Source organism: Triticum dicoccoides, chromosome 4B, assembly GCF_002162155.2.
Source record: "Triticum dicoccoides isolate Atlit2015 ecotype Zavitan chromosome 4B, WEW_v2.0, whole genome shotgun sequence".
NCBI classification, from domain to species: domain Eukaryota; kingdom Viridiplantae; phylum Streptophyta; class Magnoliopsida; order Poales; family Poaceae; genus Triticum; species Triticum dicoccoides.
This window is the reverse complement of record NC_041387.1, coordinates 220,278,073-220,284,568: the sequence shown is the minus strand read 5'-3', so window position 1 is coordinate 220,284,568 and position 6,496 is coordinate 220,278,073.

Here is a 6,496-nt window from a genome sequence, read left to right as displayed (position 1 = left end):
GGATGTTTTTTTTTTTAGGGTTTCGGGGAGAGGGAGAGATCCGAAAACGGAGGGGTGTATATATAGGCATAGAGGGAGCTAGGAGAGTCCAAATGAGGTGCGGTTTTCGCCCACACGATCGTGATCGAACGCTCTAGGACATGGAGCAGAGTTTGGTGGGTTTTGGGCCAAATTTGGGGGGTGTTGGGCTGCAACACACACGAGGCCTTTTCGGTCCCTCGGTTAACCGTTGGAGCATCGAACGAAGTCCAAATGATACGAAACTTGACAGGCGGTCTACCGGTAGTAAACCAAGGCCGCTTGGCAAGTCTCGGTCCAATCCGGAAATGTTTAGACCCCACACACGAAAGAAGACTAGAAATGACCACCGGAGGAGAACGAAACGCCGGAATGCAAAACGGACAACGGGGAAAATGCTCGAATGCATGAGATGAACATGTATGCAAATGCAATGCACGTGATGACATGATAAGAGATGCACGAAAAAGAAAACAACACACGGAGACAAAGACCCAAACCCGAGAAATAAATATAACTTAGCGCCAGGGACGGCAAGAGTTGGATACTAATATGGAAAGTTACATCTGGGGCGTTACACTGGAATATTGGGGTATTTATAGAGCAAAGAGGTGGTGCGGGAGGCGGCCGAGGTGGACACAACCCACCTGGGCGCGCCTGGGCCCCCAGGCGCACCCTGGTGCGTTGTGCTCCCCTCGGAGCCCCCCTCAGGTACTTTCTTGGCCCATCGTGTGTCTTTTGGTCCAGAAAAAACACCAAAAAGTTTCACCGTGTTTGGACTCCGTTTGACATTGATTTCCTGCGAAGTAAAAACAAGCAAAAAACAGCAACTAGCCCTGGGCACTAGGTTAATGGGTTAGTCCCAAAAAATGATATAAAGTTGCTATAAAATAATTGTAAAACATCCAAGAATGATAATATTACAACATGGAACAATCAAAATTATAGATACTTTGGAGACGTATCAGCACCCCTAAGCTTAATTCCTGCTCGTCCTCGAGTAGGTAAATGATAAAAACAGAATTTTTGATGTGAAATGCCGCCTAACATGTTCATCACATATTCTTTTCTTTGTAGAAAGGACATTTGGACTTTTATATGGTTCAAAGCAATAGTCTAGTTTTGACATGAAGATTTCAATACTCAGGCATATGAACAAGCAACCATGTCTTTCAAAATATCAACACTAAAGCAAGTTATCCCTAGCCCATTATCCTCAATCATTGATTCATTCGTGAAACACACTCGCATATTAGCTACACCCAATGCTCAAGTACGATAATAGTGCCCCTTAGTTGGTGCTTTAAAAGAGAAGATGGTGTCGGGGAAACGAACACATATGGGATAGCAAGAATCCCTTCTACGTTCGGCGGGGGACTAGCTGCACGAAGAGCAGGTCTAGCAGTTAGCACTAATTAAAACATAAAACCACATCTAAACAGAGGCTAGATGAAATATTTTTTACTAAACAGAAGCAAAAAGCAAGAAACAAAAATAAAATTGGGTTGCCTCCCAACTAGCGCTATCGTTTAACGCCCCTAGCTAGGCATAAAAGCGAGAGTAGATCTAAGTAATGCCACCTTTGGCATTCAATTCATAAGTAGCTCGCATGATAGATTCATAAGGTAATTTAACTTTCTTTCTTGGAAAGTGTTCCATGCCTTTCCTTAATGGAAATTGGAATCTAATATTCCCTTCCTTCATATCAATAATTGCACCAATCATTCTAAGGAAAGGTCTACCAAGAATAATAGGACATGAAAGATTGCAATCTATATCAAGAACGATAAAATCTACGGGCACATAATTCCTATTTGCGACAATAAGAACATAATTGATCCTTCCCATAGGTTTCTTAATGTTGGAATCCGCAAGGTGCAAGTTAAAGAGCAATCATCAAAATCATGGAAACCTAGCACATCACATAAAGTTTTCCGAATCATGGAAACACTAGCACCCAAGTCACATAAAGCATAGCATTCATGATCTTTAATTTTATTTTTTATAGTAGGTTCCCACTCATCATAAAGTTTTCTTGGTATAGAAACTTCCAATTCAAGTTTTTCTTCATAAGATTACATCAAGGCATCAACAATATGTTTGGTAAAAGCTTTATTTTGACTATAAGCATGAGGAGAATTCAACACGGATTGCAACAAGGAAATACAATCTACTAAAGAATAATTAGCATAATTAAATTCCTTGAAACCCGTAATAATGGGTTCAATGCTATGTAAAGTTTTGACCTCTCCAATCCCACTTTTACCAAGTTTAGCATCAAGATCTAAAAACTCTGAATCATTGGGATGCCTTTTAACTAAAGTTGATTCATCTCCAGTCTCATCATTATCAAGATTCATATTGAAAAACAAATATTTAATAGGGGACACATCAATAACTTTTAGATCTTCATCAATATTTTCATGGAAACTAGAAGAACACGCTTTTACAAAGCAATCATTCATAGCCCGCAACCTAGCGGTTCTTTCTTTGCACTCATCAATGGAAATTCTCATGGCTTTGAGAGACTCATTGATATCGTGCTTAGGTGGACTAGATCAAAGTTTCAAAGAATCAACATCAAGCGAAAGTCTATCAACGTTCCTAGCCAATTCATCAACCTTAAGCAATTTTTCTTCAAGCAAGGCATTAAAATTATTTTGAGAGATCATAAAATCTTTAACACTATTCTCAAAATTAGAGGGCATCTTATTAAAATTTCCATAAGAGTTGTTGTAGGAATTACCATAATTATTAGAGGAATTACTAGGGAACGGCCTAGGATTAAAGTTTCCTCTATACGCGTTGTTACCAAAATTATTCCTACCAACAAAATTCACATCCATAGATTCATTATTACTCTCAATCAAATTAGACAATGGCATATCATTGGGATCAATAGGAGCACTCTTAGTAGTAAACAATTTCATAAGTTCATCCATCTTTCCACTCAAAACATTAAATTCTTCTATAGCATGCACTTTTTTACTAGTAGATCTTTTGATGTGCCATTGAGAATAATTAACCATAATGTTATCGAGGAGTTTAGTAGCTTCTCCTATGGTGATTTCCATAAAAGTGCCTCCCGCGGCCGAATCTAAAAGATTTCTAGAAGCAAAATTCAATCCAGCATAAAATTTTTGTATGATCATCCATAAGTACAAACCATGAGTAGGGCAATTGGGAACCATTAATTTCATTCTTTCCCAAGACTGGGCAACATGATCATGATCAAGTTGTTTAAAATTCATAATATCGTTTCTAAGAGAGATGATCTTAGCGGGAGGAAAATAATTATAGATAAAAGCATCTTTGCACTTATTGCATGAATCAATACTATTCTTAGGCAAGGACGAAAACCAAGTTTTAGGATGATCTCTAAGTGCAAACGGAAATAACTTCAATTTAACAATATCATTATCCGTATCTTTCTTCTTTTGCATATCACACAAATCAACAAAGTTATTTAGATGAGTAGCGGCATCTTCACTAGGAAGGCCGGAGAATTGATCTTTCATAACAAGATTCAACAAAGCAACATTGATTTCACAAGATTCAACATCATTAAGAGGAGCAATCGGAGTTCGAAGGAAATCATTATTATTGGTATTGGAAAAGTCACACAATTTGGTATTATCTTGTGCCATCGTGACAAGCAATCCAACACACAAGCACACAAAAAGGTAAGCGAAAGAGAGAGGAGATTGGGAAAGAGAGGGCGAATAAAACGGCAAGGGTGAAGTGGGGGAGAGGAAAACGAGAGGCAAATGGCAAATAATGTAATGCGAGGGAGATAAGTTTGTGATGGGTACTTAGTATGTCTTGACTTGAGCGAAGACCTCCCCGGCAACGGCGCCAGAAATCCTTCTTGCTACCTCTTGAGCACTGCGTTGGTTTTCCCTTGAAGAGGAAAGGGTGATGCAACAAAGTAGCATAAGTATTTCCCTCAGTTTTTGAGAACCAAGGTATCAATCCAGTAGGAGGCTCCTCAAAAGTACCTCGTTCCTACACAAACAAACAAGAACCTCGCAACCAACACGATAAAGGGGTTGTCAATCCCTTCACGGTAACTTGCAAAAGTGAGATCTGATAGAGATAATAAGATAAGATAAATAGTTTTGGTATTTTTATGATATAGATTGGAAAATAAAAGATGCAAATAAAAGTAGATGGAAAGCTTATATATGATAAAAGATAGACCCGGGGGCCATAGGTTTCACTAGTGGCTTCTCTCAAGATAGCATAAGTATTACAGTGAGTGAACAAATTACTGTCGAGCAATTGATAGAAAAGAGCATAGTTATGAGATTATCTAGGCATGATCATGTATATAGGCATCACGTCCGCAACAAGTAGATCGAAACGATTCTGCATCTACTACTATTACTCCACTCATCGACCGACTCCTGCCTGCATCTAGAGTATTAAGTTCATAAGAACAGAGTAACACATTAAGAAAGATGACATGATGTAGAGGGATAAACTCAAGCAATATGATATAAATCCCATCTTTTTATCCTCAATGGCCAAAATACAATACGTGCCTTGCTACCCCTGCTGTCACTGGGAAAGGACACCGCACGATTGAAACCAAAGCTAAGCACTTCTCCCATTGCAAGAAAGATCAATCTAGTAGGCCAAACCAAACTGTTAATTCGAAGAGACTTGCAAAGATAACCAATCACACATAAAAGAATTCAGAGAAGATTCAATTATTTCTCATAGATAAACTTGGTCATAAACCCACAATTCATCGGATCTCGACAAACACACCACAAAAAGAGTTACATCGAATAGATCTCCAAGAAGATCGAGGAGACCTTTGTATTGAGATTCAAAGAGAGAGAAGAAGCCATCTAGCTAACAACTATGGACCCGAAGGTCTGTGGTAAACTACTCACAACTCATCGGAGAGGCCTTGGAGATGATGTAGAGGCCCTCCATGGTCGATTCCCCCTCCGGCGGAGCACCGGTGAAGGCTCCAAGATGGGATCTCGCGGATACAGAAGGTTGCAGCGGTGGAAATAGTTTTTCGTGGTGCTCCTGGATGTTTTCAGGGTACGTGTATATATATAGGCGAAGGAGGTAGGTCAAGGGAGCCACGAGGGGCCCACGAGGGTGGGGGGCGTGCCCAGCCCCTTAGGGCGCGCCGGGCACCCTCGTGGCCGCCTTGTTCGTTGCTTGACCTCCACTCCAAGTCTCCAACATATGAGAAGCTTTCAGGCTACACATTAGGGCTGCGGGAACGGCATCACGTTGGTCAATGTCGGCTTCCTGCGCCCTCACGTCATGTACCTCCGCCGCAGGTGGAAAACCTTTGCGCGCGCCCATAGCTTGTCGGAGGGGCACGTTCTCCATTTTAAGTTAATAGAGAACGTCCTAATCTCCGTCAAGGTCCTTGGGAGCTCAGGAATCCTCTTAGGGTACTGCATGGAGAGTTCCACTAATGACGGAAGCTCGTCGTCGAATGATAGTGGCGAGGAGGATAGCGCCAGTAACGATGACGACAGCTGGCGGGAGGACGACGACTCCGACTCTAGCTGACCATCAGTGCCAGCACCATCATCTACTGCGTGTCCTACTGGCTCTGGCGTCGGTGGTCGATGGGCTTCCCTTCCAAGATCTCCATCGCCTTGTTCCCCATGCCCGTCACCTTTCTTCGCCTGCCGTACCTGGGAGGAAAGGGGCAAGAACGGCGATTATGGGACACTTATCTTTTTTCTCAATTTGTAGGCACTTGTCAAATCTTAACTTTCTAGAAAATGTAATCTCCCGAGGCCATGCTTATGTTCTGTAACATTTGTACTTGCATCAGCATAAAATGAAAAAGAGGAGCTTTTGCCGGGAACTCATGCACATACATGTTCGTGAAGAGGTGAAATGCCCCTTTAATAAAAATAAATGAGTCTCCCCGGTAAGCTACCTTGTCGGCTCCCATTGTGCCTGCGGGAGAGTCACATCTGCCGGGTTACAGACGCAGGGTCCATCCCCCTACCAATCTCTTTTTACCAAATTTTACTGCAACCACCCCGACTGAAGCAACGTTCGAGTCGGGGATGGGAGCACCTAAGTCTAAACAGAGTGGCAAGGTTTTCTAATGCACAAGTCACAAGTTATGAACATGAATGGGCAGGAGATGAACTTTATCTGGTTGGGTTGTCGGGGACGACATGCAAAGCAGTCTTCTCAATTTCTTGCCAAAGCATTGTCACTGCGGCTGGAAGGAGGGGAGGACAGGGGCACGGAGCCTTGGAGGTTCCCCAGTACCTGCTAGGATCTAAGGTAGCACAATATCATGGGAGAGCATGCATGCATATATATATATATATATATATATATATATATATATAAACATGGAAACTAGTAGGAAACTGTACATGCTAAAAGCTATCTGACCGCGCACAGGGTCTGTGCCTGGCTCTGTACATAGGGTTACATGCCTTGCCGGCAAGGCTAGTACAAAAGGGGGTTGCCGGAG